The following is an 18880-nucleotide window of genomic DNA, read 5'->3' as shown; positions in this document are numbered from 1 at the left end:
CTTTTCAATTGAAAAGACTTTTGATACAAGGCCAGACTGCCCAAGATGACCGCCTAAAAATATACAAAAATCCAGGAAAAACAAGCTCTCTATCCTGGAGAGACTGTCAGTGCAAAATAGTTACTAGGCTTTTCCAGTGACCAATAATAAAAGAAAAATAGGCTCCCCATTATGAGGCCAGTGCTGGAGGGTCTGTCCACTGGTTCTGAGCCAGCTTGGGGATTTTCTGAGTGTGTTACAAATTACAGGAACAAAATGTGGACTTTTTGCTCTAGCCATGTTTTCTGAGGCCAGACAATTTATTATTAGGTTCGTTTCCTACATCTGTTGCAGAGAGCTGTCCATGTATGGACATTCATATGCTATTTTGAACAACAATTATACAACACATACAAACATTATATGAAAGAATTGACAGAAACATAAGCAAAAAGTAATGAAGTTAGTGATTCTTTTATTATCAAACATTGGTATATCAATATATATATATATATATATATTATATATATATATATATATATATTGGTTTTTTCGAGAAACCTGTCCTGGAACTAGCTCTTGTAGACCAGGCTGGTCTTGAACTCACAGAGATCCGCCTGCCTCTGCCTCGCAAGTGCTGGGATTAAAGGCATGTGCCACCACTGCCCGGCAACTTTATATTTTATTGACTGTAATTTTTTTCTAAAAAAAAAAATCCTAAGTAGAAAAGATGAATCCAAAAATACAACCTATGCTCATATTCTGAGTTTATTGTTTCCTGATATAGACAGACATTTTTATGATAACAATAATTTAATGCAATGATGCCCCCATTATTTTAGGGGTTACCATAAGACACTTAAGGGACTGAAAAGGTAGATCAGTCAGGTTCTCAGCAACCTTGTTACAAATATAAATAGATAGATGACAGAGAAGAGAGAGAGAGAGAGAGAGAGAGAGAGAGAGAGAGAGAGAGAGAGAGAGAGGCGATGGGAAATATATATCTCAGTGCTAGCTGTAAGAGTTAGAGACAAGAAGGTCCCAGGAACTTAATGACTAGACAATCCGGCCAACTGACCCATTCCAGGATTAGTAAGAAACCCTGTCTCAAACTATAAGATGGAAATCCGTAGAGGAAACACTTGACATTGACTGCTGGCCTCTACACACATGAGGGCGGGATGGGCACTAGTTAGGGAGCCTTCCATCTCTAAGGTCCCATTAATAGTTACTTTCTTTTTCTTCTGACACTCTAATGTGTTATATAATTATTGCTCCAAAATAACAACATGTGTACTTCCATACATGGTGAGCTTTTGAGCTTGTGTCCCAGTCATCAGCACAGTTCCTGACACGTGGGAGATACTTGATACGTGTTCGATGAGTGAATTCCTCTGTTATGAGCATCATTTGAAGGTATATTTCATTTATAGTTTTATATTATGACTTTCATGGATCCAAACCACTGTGTGTGCAATAAATTCCTCTTAGTGCTTAATGCTAGAGGCAGAGCTCCCCCATGCCATTCCCTTTACACAATGGTAAAAGCAATATGTTTCTCCTGCCTGGTTAAACCCTGGCATTCTCCAGACCAAGTTGAAAGATCAACTATCATCAATACTCTTGGTCAACAATTTCTCATGCAATGTTTTCTCTTCTTTCTTCCTATTGTCTGTCCATTGTTTTGTCTTTTATCCTTGTTTTACATAAACTTTAACTTAAACTGCCTCACATATTTGTTGGGAGAAAATAGGAAGTAAACAATGAATTAAAAAATAACAAATATGAGCTGGCAAGATAGCTCAGTGAATAAAAGCTCTGACCACTGTGCCTGCTGACCCTAGTCTAATCCCTAAAACCCATATGATGGAAGAGGAGAACAGATTCTCACAAGTTATCCTGGGTCCTCTACATACAAACTGTGGCATGTGTACACCCACATGCATGCCTAAAAGAAAACAGGTAAAAATCTAAACAATAAGTGAAGAAAGAACTAAAAAAAAAAGCAGTTAGCATATTTCCAATGGCTTCTTATATAAACCACAGAAATACCAACAAAACACTATTGCGTTCTACCCATAATCTTCTCATGTATTTCGATAGAAATAAGCTGAACAGATGTAGTGTTAAACTGTACAAAGACTATTGGACTAGAAAACCAGAAACACAGCTCAACCATTACCCCTCACTAGCAGTGTAACCTTGAACAAGACATACGAATTTGTAAGCATCTGTTTGGCTTCTTCCAGATGAGGAGCCTTCATTCTTTCAACATAAAGAGCCTTCACTGTGTGACAGGGACAATGGAGGGCACTGAAGATGTTAAATAAGATGAAGCTATGCTATTAGGCTAGAGCGTAGAATAGTGACAGACAGAAAAGCAAACAGAGAGAGGGGTTCAGAGTAACTCATTCCCTTGCCATGTGGCACCGGCCAGAGGGGAAATACAGAAGAGAAACATCTATGCCAGACTGGAAGTTTCCTGGCTATTTGAAAGGTAGCATCATCTGCATTGCTTTTTCACAGTTGATTGGGAATTATCTACATGAAAAAATGGGGCAGGGAAGGGAGAATGGGGCACTCCAGGGCTCAGAAAGAGCATGTGTGAAATGATGAGACACAAGACAGAATGACAAGCTGGGAGCTACAAATTGTTGGGCAATAACATAATATACATCCCACCCACCTCCCAGGGTGGTTTGAGTGATCAGCTGAGCGGATGTATACATGGGAAGTGCTTTTAAAACTGCAAAGCACTGGGCTGTATTCAGATGTAAGAGGTTATTATTAGACACTCCATTTTTCCCTTCCTCCAAATTGGAAACATTTGCTGAAGTAAACATTGCTGATGCATTAGCTGTCAAGATGGTGTATTATATTTGGGAAACATTTGCCAATGTCTGTTCAGTTTTCAAATTCCCAGTCACATGTGGTTTTTGTTTGAGCAAATGCATCAAGTAATAATGCGTTTATTGTTAATTGTGCAATATCAGGCTTCAAGGTTTAAATCATCTCCAGTCTATGCTGCCTTTATCCCCAGCTGACGGTGGGTGCTCACCATTGTTTATTAACAAAGACTAATACATGACCACTCTTGATCAAATTTGTGTTGGTCAAAATTCATCAGAGGAAAGTCAAGATTTCTTGTGGGGGGAGTTTATGCAGTGTACATATATACCTATGACTGTGTGTACATGTGGGAAGACTAGAGAAAGACACTGGATATCTATCTTCCTCTATCACTCATTACCCACATGCCTTGAGACAGTGTCTCTCATTGAACTGGAAGTCTGTCTTTTTGGCTAGGCTGACTGGCCAGCCAGCAAGTTCCTGGGATCTTTTTGCCTCTGTTCCCCAATGTTGGGATTATGAACACACATGACCATGCCTTCTGGTTCTTTCACAAATTTACTGAAGACTCAACCTCAGTTCCCCATATGGAAGAAACTTGCATGGAAGTGCTCTTCCCCACCGAGCCATGTCCCCAGCACCTCAAGGTTCTTAGAAGGGACAAGTGTGCTGATAAAAACAAATCCCCTCCAAGCCAAAGTAGAAAAGAAGTTTCATTATCTCCACTCAAAATGGCTTCTCCAAAAAGCTCACTGGAACTCAGAGTCAAATGCTGATCTTCCTCTGTGATGCTTCAAGAAACAAACACTTCTCTCTAGAGGATACTTCTTGGTGGTTATAGAAATCAGCAGAAAGCATTTAGGGTAAAAAAAAACTTGGATGAAGAGCTCATGTTTGCAATTCTTGACATTCACAGACTCAGTCCCTGGAGAGTTTGAGTCACTGCTAGTGTGAAGTGTCCTCCTTTCTCTCCTTCCTGTGGAGGGAGATGAGGCAGGAAGGGACAAGAGGTGGTTTGGTTTATTTCTTTTTATATATTGCCAACAAGTAAAGTAACATGGACATGAATTTTCCATTTCAAATCCCCAGAAATTACCTGTCATCTCTCACTCTTGCTCCTTCCTACAGAAGAGAATTAGCTTCCAGTTTGGGGAGATCTGTGTTGCTGGTGAAATTCTCTATTGGATCATGATTAATGAAGCCACTCATTAGTAATATTGACCACAGGGGACAGGGACTTGATATTGATGAGCCTGAAATGTATTTCATTCTTCCTGTGTAGCTGGAGCAAAACCATACCATAGTTCATTGACGCTGGACCAGACCTGAAAGGTTATTCTGTGTGACTTCATTGTATGACTGAGAAATTCTAAGAGGAAAGTCAGCTTATTTGTTAAAGATCAGGCAGTGACTAAGTGGCACAGTCACACTCCGAGCCTCCAGGGCCCTTCTCCTATACTCACTGCTGATTCAAGGCTACTAAGTTGAGGGTTGGGAAGGGGAACAATTCTGGAATTGGCATCTGCCTGGGGTGGGTGTGGGGTGGCTTTCTTCCAGGGACCCACCTGCTAGCACTCAGTCCCACCACCTGAGGGAGCTGTGGAGTCCATTCTTCCACCACCTAGCACAAGAGTCCATTCTTCCACCACCTAGCTCTGCCATGTGCTGGGGCAGCGAACCCCTGCTTGGCAACTAAGTGGTATGGGTCTGTGGCAAGGCAAGTAGCCAAAGAAACAAACTCCGCTGTGCCTTAACAAGAGCAGTGGCTGAACCGCCAGACAAAATGGGAAAAAATGATTTGTTGTAGAATTCTTGTTAGTCTAGTCAGATCTCATTCGCCTGTGAAACCGGATTTGTAGGCACATGTACTGGCCAATGAGTCAGCCTTAAAAAAAAAAAAAAAAAAAGTCATTCATAATTTATGTATAAACAAGAATAGCTTTTGTTTCAGAGAACTCCAGAGGGTTTCACAGCCCTGTCTCCCAGTCCCATTCCCGAGAAGCGGTTCCTGTCTCAAGGCGGTTCCTATAGGCCTATAAATACTTTGATGTTCAGACATCTGGAACTTATATTTGGTGTTGACTAATGAGTATTATTATTTTATTATGTATTTATATATGATCTAAAAGAAATTTGAGGTTAGATGCCACATAACTCTGTATACACACTGAACAATGACAAATTCTTTTTACCCATTACACTGATGATTTATTACAGGGCATAAGAAGTTCTGAGTCGTTCACTTGACATATAATTGTGCTTGGGAAGATAGTAATGGTGTAGAGGGAATGTAAAATTGCCCTTAACGTATATTGTTAAAATACTTTGAAAGTGAACAAAATGGACTCCAGAGGCACTATTTCACTCGAGATATATATATATATATATATATATATATATATATATATATATATATATATATATTCAAAGATAGCCAATATGGAAACAAACTGGAATTCCTTTGAATAAGTAAAGATGAGTCCCAGTCTTAGAAATCCATGTGGGCATGCTTGAAAGGGCAATAAACAATACATAATGGATCTGACTTCAAAGAGAGCCTATTGGAGAACCAGACTTATTTCAAAGCCCAATGTTCCATTCCTAGCTTGTCTTGATACCAGTAAGCCACAGGTAAATACGCTGAGATCAAAGGAAAGGTGGGTGTGAGGAGGGGTGTCATTGACATTACTTTCTCCTCAAAGCATTTCCCCCAAGGGACGCTGGAGACAGCACCTTGTAAGAGCCTCTGTTGTATATTCAGGAATTTATCTTAGAGGAAGGAGTGTCAGAGGTATTTCAGTCTGTTAAGAATTGCCTCTCAAAGCGTGGTACAGGAGGCACGCTGAAGGCAGCATATACTGGGGAAGGGACACAAAACTGCAGAGAGATAAATGGCTTCATTATGCCCCGCACCAATCCATGCTCGCTTGCCTTTCCTCTGGAGAGCAACATCCGTGTAAACTGGCTTGGCCCATCAGCAGGCTGCCTGGCCTTTTGTGGAAGAATGAGTCCTCTGTGTGCACAGGCAGAGAAGTTGCCAACAAAGGCCTCCACTGCAGTGGTTGACAGCCTGGGCTTGCTGTTCAGCGAAAGCATTTCCAGGGGCTGAAGCTGTGAACAGGAAGTGCTGTTGACAGCGAGAAGAGCTCCGCATGGCTCCCCTAGAGAAGCCTTCAGATTGACTTATCTGCTTTGCTGACAGTCCCCAATTTCAAGGACACAGTAGAGGCGGTATTCACCGCAAGTCCTTACCCAGACTTCTGCTGAATCATACTGAACTGGGTTCCAGGGCTTTTGTATCAGGAGGGAGACAAATCAGAAAGATGCAGCGGATCCTGCAGCAGAAGGGGGAGATCTGGAAGCACAGTAAAATCAAATTTTGAGGAAGAGGTGGTCATAAAATGAAGCAATAATGCTGATACTCATACCTGTGTGATAACCCGACTTTACTGCTCATGATACATAGGTTAAAATATTGCTTGGCATAAAAACTCTTAAAGATATGCTAGCCTTAACTTGAATGACTGCAAAACTATGAGATGGAGGGAGACAAGTTTTAGACACTGCTTGGATTGCATGAAATGTTTCTGTCCTATGCATTTCTCATGTGCTCTGGCATTTTTCTTTGTCTCCCAGTGAATCTAGCTCATATCCAAATTAAAATATAAGTCTTAATTGGGAGCAAACAGTAACTAGGTGTCTGCAAGTAAACAACAATAGATTGGTGAGTAGCTTGAACCAACCTTACTGTAAATGAAGGAAACTGGCTGACATTAGCTGCTGCCCTGGACTGTATTAGTGCCTCCCAAAGATGTCTTCCAGTTTAAGAAGAGTGAGGTGGATGGACCAGTGAAATCTCCCCATGCTCCTTCCCACATTATTTAATGTCCCAGGACTTTGAATTGAATGGTGCCATGCTTCTAACATGGGTTGATATATTAGGAATTAAAATATAGCTGAGATCTGATTCCCTGTTTCCAGGACTCTTACATGCATTATCACAGTCAGTATCCATTAGTCTAGCTCAGCCTTCCCATAGAATTGTGATTTCCCTCCCTCCATCACTGATGAAATAATGTGCCCTGGAAGATTGTCCAATTCTTGGTCTGGCTTCTTCTGGTGTCACACTGGGAACCCACGTTTCCTCAGACTGTTTTCATGAGACTATAATCCAGTTCATTTCTTACAAATGCTGAACAGCTCCGTTCTCACTTCTCTGCAGCCCTGTTTTTACACAGGGACCATCACTTGAATCCTCAGGCCCTGGATGCTAAGAGATGCTTCCAGACATGGCCTTGGTCCCCAAAATGCTCTCCCAGGACTGTGTAATGGCCTCTGCGTAATGCACCTGAGTCTTCCCTCAGCCCACCCTGGCTCTTTGTCCCTCTCCCTTACAGTGTCACCACACTTGACCCATTAGGCATCAGGTCTGAAGCATCCTGAGCCACACAAGTGAATAATCAACTATGAAGAAATTGAGTTCACCTTACAGTGATTTCCATTGCCTTCATTTCTCATTTCCTTTGTAACAATAACTACGGTTTACAGCGTAGTTCATCATAAATCTCACAAATGATGAGCCTTTCGTTCTCAGTGAGGAAACGAAAACTTTATAGACAACACCCTCTCTGAGATTCTAGTCCATTCAGAAGAAAGACAGAAAATAGTGAGAAAATCTGTCCCAAACAAATGGCATTAAATTATCTACTTAATAAATATTTATTGAGCACCTGCTCTGTTCCAAGCCTCTAAGTGCTATTGATATGGATATAGATTTAAAATGTCATAAGTGCCTACTTTCACAGAGATTACATTCAGAAAACCATTAGCTGTGTGAGTATAGTCCCTTTACCTTTGTGAACCATGTTTTTCCTTATGTGGAAAGTAAGATCTTTTATCTAAAGGGAAAGAACTTCCATTTTCAGCCCCAATCCTCTGTGCTTCTTAATATATGTGCAATATATATGTAGCTAAGTAAATGGGGATAAATTATGAATCATGACCACACACACACACACACACACACACACACACACACACACACACACACACTTGTCTGAATGGATGTAAAGGAAACGAGGAAAAAATTCAATTTGACCCAACAATATTCAACAAATACTTACTAGGTGCTGGAAAAATTAAAAACACAAGGATAAATTACATACTATCCCTTTGCACGTCAATATCTAACAGAACAGACATATAAGATGAATTACTTTTTAGGTATGTTTCAATTGAATTAGAATTATATCACTTTCCTCACTCTAGCCCCCTCTCAAATTGACAGCTTCTATTTCTTTGATTATTGTTATATGTACTATACATGTATAGATAGTGTGCATGCAATATATATGTAGCTATATACAAATGACAAGGACAATATATATGTACATATGTATGTATATAAGTATACATGAATATACATACAATGTGTGTATAGTTTTATGGCTGACCATTCTGTATTGAGCAACCAGTAAGAGACTCATCCCAGAAAGGGACTAGTTTCATACACTCCTTCATACACTAGTCATTAGTTTTCTCTAGTTCTTTGTCTAGGGATAAAAACCTCTGAAATTTTCTCTGTTTCACATTGATAGTTCCATTGCTCTGATCTTATTTCTGCAACCATTACTAGGAGAAACCGTTTCATAGCTGGCTTCTGCCATCCTGCCTCTTAGAGTCTTTCCATGCCTTCTTCTGCGATGTTCCATGAGACAAAGATGCAGGGGCTGTAATGTAGATGTATCTTTTGGAGCTGGGCTCCTCACCATCTCCTTTTTGTTCTGGTTTGTTTTTTCAAGACAAGGTTTCTCATGTAGCTTTGGAGCCTATCCTGGCACTCACTCTGTAGTGCTGGCCTCGAACTCACAGAAACCTACCTGCCTCTGTTTCCCTAGTGCTGGGATTAAAGGCGTGCACCACCAACACCCAGCTTGCTCTTCACAATCTGTTGGCCTCTGCACTGTGTCCAGTTATGGTTTTCTGTGATGTCTCCATCTGCTGTAAAGAGAGGCTTCTTTGATGAGGGGTGGCAGCTACACTTCTATGTGGGTATAAAAGTAAGATTTAGACTATATGCTGGTCTAGAAAAGTGGTGGTAGTGGAATGTTTTTAAAAGTCCATGACATCATTAGCCCTAGGATTTACAGTATCAGGTATGAGTTCCCTCCTGCTGAGTGGGCCTCAAGTTCAACTAGACAGCTGCCACCAACATGTGAGTACCACTCATTGCATCTGAAATAATCAGATATTTTCCCATGCTGATCATTGTCATGGTTCATGGATATTGCAGGTGGGTAAGACTGTTTATAATTGCTTCCCTTCTTTGGCATCTTGCACAGAATTTTCTGAAACCATGAAAGTAAAACCTAAGGAAGGAGACTTTCAGGTCAAAACCAGCTCAATTCATCTGAGTCCTATGTCTTAAGTGTATGGGGGCTTGCACAATAGGGACCACCTTCAACCTCTGAGAAGTAACCAAGGGCTTCATCAATAATCTGTACTATTTTGGGATCCATGTAATGAATTCATGTTATAGTTTTTAATTACTATCAATTTTTGCAATATACAAAATTACAAAGAACGTAAAACTCACCGAGAACCCAACCAAGCAGAGGTGAGATGTGGCTCCTTACTTCTTCAGATACACCTTGGCCATTCAGCCATATTCCCAGGTTCGTTCGTCCAGTGCTATCATCTTCCTTATAAGTTGGATCACTTGTACTCCTTACTGCTAAGAGAATTCAGGAAGCTACTTACACTTCGTTCCTTGCAATTGAGAACATCAAAGATGTAGAACTACCTTGGAGTCTGAGAAAAGTCAAGAAAGGATGGCCATATTGCTTCTTCCTGAGGTTGGTAGCTAAACTCTCAATTCCTCAGTGAAGATGAGGATTTCATAGAGCCCACTGTGCTAAAGTGTTTCAGAGACAGGACTAGAGCAGACTTCAGAGCATCTCAAAGTCCTTGGAGTTTGACTTTGTTTTTCTTTGCTTTGAGAAGGTGGAAACAATATCTGGGGTATCACATATTCTAGGCAAGCACATTACCACTGAGCCATATCCCAGGCCTCTTTTCATGTTTTATTTTGAAAGGAGTCTCACTAAGTACACCAGGCTGGCTTTGAAATAACTCCTTATATATCCCTGGAAGGTCCTAGACTTACGATCTCCCTGTTTTAATTTCCCAAGTATGTACCACCAAGCTCAGCTTCAATTCTTTTTGGGGTTTTCTGTTTGTTCATTTGTTTGTTTTGGTGGAGAGTGAAATTAGGTACAGAGAACAAGAATTATTTGTGGTCAGTCCAAGCTTATCTAATGCTATCCTAGCTTGGCTTTCAGGCAATTTCAGGGTTCCATTCTTTGTCATTATGCTGCTTCAGGAGATTTTTTTTTTTGATCTTAAAATTTTCATATTTTATTTTATTTCATGGATTTGTGTGCTTTGCCTGCATGTGTATATATGTGTACCATATGCATGCCTGGTACCATCGGAGTCCTAAAGAAGGTTCTAGGTCCCTTGGAAGTAAAGTAATGGATGCTTATAAGTCATATAGGTGCTGGGTGCTGAACCTGGGTCCTCCATAAGAGGAACAAGTACTCCGAGCCACCTCTCCAGCCCTATGTCAAGGGACTTTAATCTGAGATTTCTGGTGAATGCTTATTCCCAGTCTGATGGTCAATCTAGTAGATTGGATGAATCTATATGTTTTATAGAAAGAGCCTTGAGCATGAAAATAATTGCTTTCCATATGACTTAGGAATCTTACAAGGAGCACTTGAAAGGAGATTAGTTTCTAGATAAAATGTAGTTTCAAAGATTTGACATGGCTTTTCATGGTAGATACTTGATATGATATAAAAGTCTGATATTTTAAGATGAGACAGGTCAGCTTTATAAAATATGGTGTGTGGTGGAAATGTAAGACCCTCAGAAAGCCCAGGCTTCCAGAATCTTAGCCCAGGACCTCGGCCACCCCAATCACAGAATGGAGGCGAAAGCTTGATGCAAATTTCATGAGGCTTTATTGTAGTTTAACGCCATGCTAGCTCGGGTCTTTGATCCACCCGCCATGTCTGATGGCTAGCAAAGACAGTTCGAAGCTGCTGCGTACAGATCTTTATAGGGCAGCGAAAGGGGAGTGTCTAGGGGTATGCACAGGTTCAGGATTGGTGTGCCTCCAGGCTTGGAGGGCTTGTCCTGTGTTGATTGGTCAACTGTTGTTATGGCCCATAGGCCCTCCCAGGGTGGTTGCTATGCTTTGTGCATCATTGCTGTGCGCTTGTCCATAAAGCACACCCAGGGTCATAAAGCATAGCGCCACCAGCTAAGTTCTGATTGGTTCCTTGTCACGAGGCAGGCATCTGACTTTCTAGTGTCTAGGACAAGGTCATAGAAGCACATGTTCAGCCGTTATGGCTGCCAAAAGGGAAGCTGGTCCCTTCAGAAACACAGCTAAAAGACAAATATTCTCTTCAGTCACTTAGTGATATGTCAGTTTCCCATATGGTATTGTTGCAATGACTAAATATTGTGGCATTTATTTATATTGCAAGTTTTGTATTTGTAATCAGTGAATTTATTAAGTATTTTGTTTTTAACTAGTTCACTTGTAACCATACATTGCCATTAACTGATTAAGAACAGTCTATGTTGAAATGTCAGGCATTCTGTAGACATGCTTAGAGAACAATATACACCAATGGTCTTTCACAGTCAAGTTTATAACAATATGCTAAAACAAGCTAAACAAAAGTGTCATTCATTCATCTCAAGTGGAAATACTATGCTTTCAAAGCCCAGAAGTAAACAGACATAAAGGAACACAGCAAATAAATACACTCCCAAATATCATTCATTTAGTACACACTTGACTGAAGTTATGGTCCTCAGAATGTTCTAAAAACCTTATTCACATTTCCAGGAACATAATACATATTTTATAAATCAATTTTATGAATTGTCTCTATCCTCTCTACCTCACAACAGCATGAAATTGATGGCGATCAGAGGAAAGTGGGAAAGAGGTGGCAGGTGCTAAACTCAGAAATGACAAAAGGCATCAAAGAAAACACAAATGAGAATTCTAAGAACCAAGGAGGTCAAGGACACAGTCCTACTCATAGTTTTAAAGAACTTGCTGTATCACAGCATTGTACAATTTCAATAACTATAACCCTAGGATCTGTGGGGAAAGCTATTGAATTTACTATAGTCTCTTTATAAATGTGTGGAATTCATTCATTTTTAAATCTTTTTCCATCCATCATTCCATTAAACTTATTTACCACTCTACAGTTGAACACTTCTGCTTATTTCTTCATTTAGTCAAATAGGTAACTTTGATATAAACCAGCAGTAACTGAAGATCACAGATTTAAGTGATACATATGCCTTGAGATACATTGTTCATGCTCTTAGAAAGAGCTCCAGAGAGTCTCTAATCCCACACTGATTATCCTGTGTCATTTAAACAAGACTTACTTGTCTTGGGGACCTTTTATGATGGTTAATCTTCATTAGACTGGCTTTAGAATCACCTAGGAGGCACTTCCCTGGGTGTGTCTCCTGAAGGCATTTCCAAAGTTTACCAGAGAAAGGAAGACATACCATGAATGTGGGTGGTACCATCTCATGGCCTGTGGTCCTGGAATGAATAAAAAAGGGGTGGGAGGGGACAAGAAAGTGTGAACAATGGCATTCATCTCTTTCTCAGTTCCTGACTGTGGACACAACGTGACTAGCCATGTTGCCTCCCCAGCTATGACAAACTGTTTCCCCTCTTAAGCGCTGAACCAGAATACACCCTTCCCTAGATTGCTTTTGTCAGGTGGATAGTCAGAGCAATAGGAAAAACAACCAACTGACACACTTTTAATCAAGGAACATTTCAGAAATCAAATCTTTACTGGATACACAAGGAACATGCTGTCTTAGGGCTCTGTAAGCTTTACAATACTTAATAACCATCCCTAATTCAGATGGCAATTATGTTCTGAGTAGCTTGAAATCACAAACCCAAGATGAGAAGATGATTCAACTCTGTGAATATAACACATGTTTTGAAAAGGAAAGAACTAGTGTTCTCTCAATAGATCTTCTTCCTGGTTTTGCCTGTGTGAAACTAAAATTTCCAGTCAAGTAGACAGTGGATGAGTCAATTAGAAACTAGAGGATTTTTTTTAGCACCACCAAGGAGGTAGAAACACAATTACATTTTATAACTTGTGTAACTACATTTTCTAAAGTGACCTGATTATCAATTTATCTTTAGAATCATGCCCAAAGGTCTAATTTCCAGATACTATTTTCTCTGTGACCATAGACCAATCCCTAAGGACTCCACTCTCATTTTATGGAGTTATGATCTCAGCTCACAAAACAGCTCTATGGGCTTATGTTTACATAATCATGTATGGGTAAATACAATAACCAGCCAAGTTCATAAACTTCTGTTTCCAGGGATGTGCTTTCTCATTAAGTTCTAGGCTTTTTCAGTGACATGGCTATTTTTATTACATTCTTCCACTCAATCAACAGAGATTTTGGAGAGCTAACTATGAACTGGGAACTGCAGATTAGCAATCCACCAAAAAGGTAGCAAACTTGGAGTTTTGTCAGCATAACCCCAGCATCCTCAAGGCTATTGTGTATGCAATACCTGTTATATCAAAGCATTTGCTGATGTCATACATATGTGCAGGGGTCAGTAACTTGCATGGAAATTCTTCATTGTGAAACATGTATATGGTGTAAGAATTTACCAGAATCTCAAAAGCCACTTTTGCTCTATAAATTTCTCTTAGAAGCATTTATGTTTAAATGTGAACAGAAGAAAAAAGAGACTTCTATTCATAAACACACCTTCTAACTTCTTTGAAGCCTACTGTTTTCAGCATTACCTAAAGAATCACTCTTCTGTAGGCTGAGATGTATTAAGGAATTATTAACTTCGGTGTTTGCTTTCCCCCAAAAAAATTATAAAAGGCAGCTCAGCATGAGTTTTGTGTAGATGTTAACATCTACTAAGCTAGCCACTGCCTTTTCAGTCAGACATTAAGAATGGAGAAAACTCTCAGATGTCATTTAGTCCAGTAACATTAAACCAACAACCACTGGTGAGAGCAGGCAATATGTGCAGGGAAACCTTTGAACCACAGAGCCACCCAGACTTCAAACAGCAAATCTGCTTGCATATTTCATTTCTTGATGGTGCCAACAAAATTTGCTTAAATAAAGGATTGCACAATACAATAATGCATTTGAAATCACTGAAATAATCTAGGTCCCTTGAGTTACAGATGACAATTCTCATACTCAGAGACAGAAAATTTACCAAAGACTACAGAATGGGTAAGTAAAAAGAACCATATTTTGTTTCCTATTGCTGAGATTAACTCCATGACCAAAAGCAACTTGGGAAGGGGAAGGGTCATTTCACCTTACAATGTACAGTCCATCATGGAAGGAAGTCAGGAAAGAAACTCCAGGCAAGAAGATGGAGGCAGTAACTGAAACCATGAGAGCTCTGATTACTGGCTTGCTCCCCTATACTTTCTCATTCTGCTTTCTTATACAACCTAGGATCGCCCGCCCAGGGGTGGCCCACCCACAATGGCCTAGGCCATGCCACATTATTTATTAATTACTAATTACTAATCACCAAACAAGAAAACTTGCCCACAGACAACCTGGTGGTGGTATTTTTAAAATAATGCCATTTGTTTTTTTCTTTCTAGATAGCTCTAGCTTGTGTCAAGTTAAAAAAAAAAAAAGAAGAAGAAGAAGAAGAAGAAGAACATCAGCACCACAAACAGTATCTGGATTCAATTCGGTGTTTCTCACTCTTTGTTCAGATTTTGTCCAAGTTGTTCCTGCCACAGACTAGGAAGGTATTTAAATGCTGTGAGCCCTAAATTGTGACCATATTTCTATACTGTGACATGTGAAAATTTCTGTTCTTTCCAAGGTGTTTGTTCTCTTTCATAGTGTATTTCCTGCAGACTCAAAGGGGTCAAGACACTTCAATTTGTAATTATACCTCAGAGTTTTGCTCAAAGGAAGTGTCAGTATTACGAGATATCAGTTAATTCAAGATTGGCTTGTCAAAAAGACTCTAGATTTGGACCAGAGAAATGGCTTAGGCTCTAATCACTTGAGTTCAATTCCAGAGACCCACAGAATAGAAAGAGAGAACTAACTGACTCCCACAAGTTGTCCTCTAACCTCAGTGTTTCCCCAGACTTGGCGTCAAAGAAAAAATGGGAGGATTGAGAGAGACCCCTGTAAGGGGGCGGGGGGAGGGGGGAACAAGGGAAGAACACCAAAATTGAAAGGACTTCTGGTTCCCCATGGAAATGAGAATATTCAAATGTAAGGGTACACTTAAGATACAATCAACACCGTATTTAGTCTCATTGGCCTATTAAGTATGTTTAACACATGTGCAAGATTGTCCTTCTCAGGCTTGCCTACAAAATCCATTGAATTTTATAAACATGTGGGTATCAGGTGTCTATACCCATTTACCCCTGGCTTTTCAGTATATAGAAAACTATAATAATAATAATAATAATAATAATAATAATAATAATAATAATGAGTAGCAATAAATTTCTGTTATGAATATAATAATGTGAAAAGAAACAAACTGTTTTAAGCAATACTGAAACTAGATAGGATTGTGTTGGCTAAGTCTATATAAAAAAGAGGTATAACAAACAGCCTTAACAAAACAAATTCTCATTTCTATATTCTAGCCCACTAGAATATAGAGTTATCTCTGCCTTTACTTCACCTCTGTTTTTCCAGGCAATAATTGTTTCTAAGAATGGATTATCAAGAGGGAACTATGAGAATGAGAAGGGAAGAAGAGGAAGGATGCAGAGGTCATGAGGGACCAGAAAGGTTGAGTCAGGGGAAGAATAGAAGAAAGGGTATGTGTTAGGTAGGGTTTTAGTTGGGGAGGTGGTAGGGGAGGATGGGAGGGAGAAGGGAACTGGGATTGGCATGTAAAACAATCTTGTTTCTACTTTAAAAAATAAAAAAGAATGGCTTATCAACCTTTGGATCTTTGGATCCTCAGTATCTCAAGCAGAATCTCTATACCTAAACTTTGACCCTTAGAATCCTGGCTCAGTATACCTATCAACCACCTTCAACTAGGCTCTTCTTCTACCTTTTTTTTATGGGCTTTCTGACTTGACAATTTGGTGTTATTATTAATATCAATTTTGTAATTTATTTGAATTGATCAGTGAAATGATAAAGAATATAGACAAACAAAAAAATTGAAGGAGGAGGGAAGGGAAGGAGAGACAGAGACACAGAAACAGAGAACAAATAAAATCAGAAATGCAAGAGAATTACAACTTATGATAAAAAAGATCATAAGAAATTGCTATGAATAATTACACATTAACAAAGCAGACATTGTAGGTGAAGTAGAAAAAACTAGACACACACAACCCTCTAGGACTTTCTTAAAAAGTTTAGAAAGCCTGCCTTGACAAGTTTAGAAAGCCTGACAGCCCTATAGTAATCAAGGAAACAGACTGGCGTATTTAAAAGGCTCACAACTCAGTAAAGCCTAGAACAATGGTTCTCAACCTGTGGGTCATAAGCTCTTTGGGTGTCAAAAGACCTATGACCATCAGAAATATCAAATACTTACATTACAATTTGTAACAGTAGAAAAATACAGCTATGAAGTAACAATGGAAGTGATTTAATTGTAGGGAGTTACCACAACATGAGAAACGATATTAAAGGATTGCAAATTTAGAAAGGTTGAGACTCACTGGCCTAAAACCAAGTGGCTTCTCAGTGAATACTAATGCTACCAAACACTTAAGGAATTAGTATTCTGTCTTAGAAAACTCTCCCAAGTTATAGAAGAATATAAAATACTCTGTAGTAATTAGAGGTCCATTTGTCACTCCAATACAAAAGCTGGCCAAGACACTACAAATAAAATGTTAATTCAATATTCTTGGTTAGCATAGTATAGAAATTTTTGATAAAATACTGTCAGACTGAATTTAATAGCACTTTGCCAAAAAAAAACAAAACAAAAAAAAAAAAAAAACCAAACCAAACACCTGATCAAGTAGAATTTACTCCCAGAAGGAAAGGCATTTCAACATTTGCAAATTGAGGGGAATGATATACTTGGGCCTGCAGAATGAAGAACAAAAAATGATCCCCTTGCTCAACAGGTGCAGAAAGACATTGAAATTTAACATCTTTTCCTAATAAAATTCTCAATCAATTTTTTTTAAAAAAGGAGGTCCTTCTATTCTCTACCATATGGATAAACTTGAAAGACACACTGGTTGGGGTAAGTCAGCCACAGAACAACTGCTACATGATCACATTGCTAGCAGGAACCTACAGGAATCAGAAACAGAAATATAGAAATGTAGAAATAGAAAGCAGGATCATGATTTCCTGTACCTGTGAAGGGAGGAAATGAGAAGGTGCTTGTCCAACTGTATGGGGCACAGTTTCAGCCATGCAAGACAACTAAAGCCTAGTGTGCACATAATTAACTATACTGTGCAGTACACTTGAAGACAAGTTTATCTTGTCTTCAGTGATATTATTTCACAAAAAGACTGTTCAGGTGATAGCTATGTGTCCGACATTATTTAAGAAGCAGTTTCATGGATGTATACTTATTTTAAAACTCTTAATTTAAAAGATAAATAAAATATCTTTATTGGGTGTCAGCCATACCTCAATTATACAAAAGAAGTCAGCTGCACAAAGTGGGGACTCATCAGGACCCTGGCTCTAGGCTTTGCAGCCTTGCTCTCCTTTGTACACATGCTGATTACCATGGAGTCCCATAGGTAGTGACAGTTTCTCAAACACTCCACCAAGGTCACATTAGAACAAGAGGCCCAAGAGGCTGTGATGCTGAGGAACCAGGTGATGCCTCTTCAAATATCAAAGGACACTGACAGTGCAACATGCCTCCTTCCTCGGAGGATTCCTCACCTCTTGCTCAATGTGGACCATTCTGGAGACTTGGGATGAAATGAAAGGATTATATGTGGGACTCTGAGCCTCAGCCAAATTCCTAAGAAGTGAGCCAGCGCTGTGGCTGAGACCAAGCCCTGCTAGAGGAATCCAAAGGCCAGTGGTTGAGAAATGTTCTCTTGGCCCATCAAATGGATGGTGAAAGCTTTGCCAAAGTACCATCGCCAGTGGACTTACTGTTAGATTATTCAAGGTAGGCCCTCCATTCAACTGCATGCTTCGTGGGCTGTGTTTCCTTGATGTCATTGATAAGGAAAGTGAGGTTCTTGAGGGTAAGGAAATTGTTCTAGATCACAGTTTTTAAGTGCAGTCCCATCCTCATGGTGGAATCAAGATGATAAATTGAATACACATGCTTACAGCCTTCTTTATCAAGTACAAGGCCGTTAGATAAAAGAGAGATTAACCACTTCATGACACCTCTTTGCTTCCATTATGCTAGCAACTACGCCATCTGTGAGAAGTGTTGAATGGTAAAACACTGTTAACCACTTATCTACTTTAAAATATATTCTCTGTTATAGAAACCAAAATCACTTTCTCTTTCTCACCTCCACTACTGGGAAAAGAAATTTAGTCAAAATTAGCTCAACTAGTACTTCATGATTCCTAAAATCAAGCATGATGTGTCACTATGGAAACCAGATGTAATCCAGTCTGATCCACACAAGCATCCATCCTCTTCAGCAAAGTGAGGCTGTTTGATCTCAGTGAGATTTGTGTTAACATCTGGATATATCACACTATGTGTTGTATGAATCATTCCATAGCTAAAGGAAATGAAAATAAGCAATTAGTTCAGTTAAAGGGTTCCAGTGAAACAAAGGATATTCTGTTCACCACTTTTCATTTGTCTTGGCGAACTGTGACAATAATACCTTTTATTTGCACAGCTCCTTTATTCTAGTAGATTCTAAGTTCTCATGCATGATGGGAAACTACAGTAGGTTTGGCAAGGAAAAACAAATGTTATTTGTTCCATATTAAAACACAAAAATTTGACCATAAT

The 18880-nt window shown here is 39.4% G+C and overlaps 1 long non-coding RNA gene across 8 annotated transcripts in view; it reads right to left on the bottom strand.

The window, feature by feature from the left end:
- Positions 1 to 601: 601 nt before the first annotated feature.
- LOC103160568 overlaps positions 602 to 18880 on the bottom strand; it is a 110425-nt gene continuing 92146 nt past the window's right edge. The window contains exons 5-10 of one of the 8 annotated variants that reach the window (XR_004768252.1): positions 12313 to 12475; positions 9425 to 9562; positions 8709 to 8829; positions 6082 to 6184; positions 3926 to 4714; positions 602 to 3805 (exon numbers count right to left, since the gene is read on the bottom strand). This is a non-coding gene — a long non-coding RNA (uncharacterized LOC103160568). Of the gene's footprint in view, positions 3806 to 3925; positions 4715 to 4811; positions 6185 to 8708; positions 8873 to 9424; positions 9563 to 12312; positions 12476 to 18880 lie in introns of those variants that run through there. The other 7 variants (XR_003482864.2, XR_004768251.1, XR_004768250.1 and 4 more) reach the window with 7 other exon arrangements.

The sequence above is a fragment of the Cricetulus griseus genome, chromosome 2 (genome assembly GCF_003668045.3).
Source record: "Cricetulus griseus strain 17A/GY chromosome 2, alternate assembly CriGri-PICRH-1.0, whole genome shotgun sequence".
NCBI lineage: Eukaryota > Metazoa > Chordata > Mammalia > Rodentia > Cricetidae > Cricetulus > Cricetulus griseus.
The sequence above is the reverse complement of the archived record's forward strand: the minus strand, read 5'-3'. Positions and strand labels throughout refer to the sequence as shown.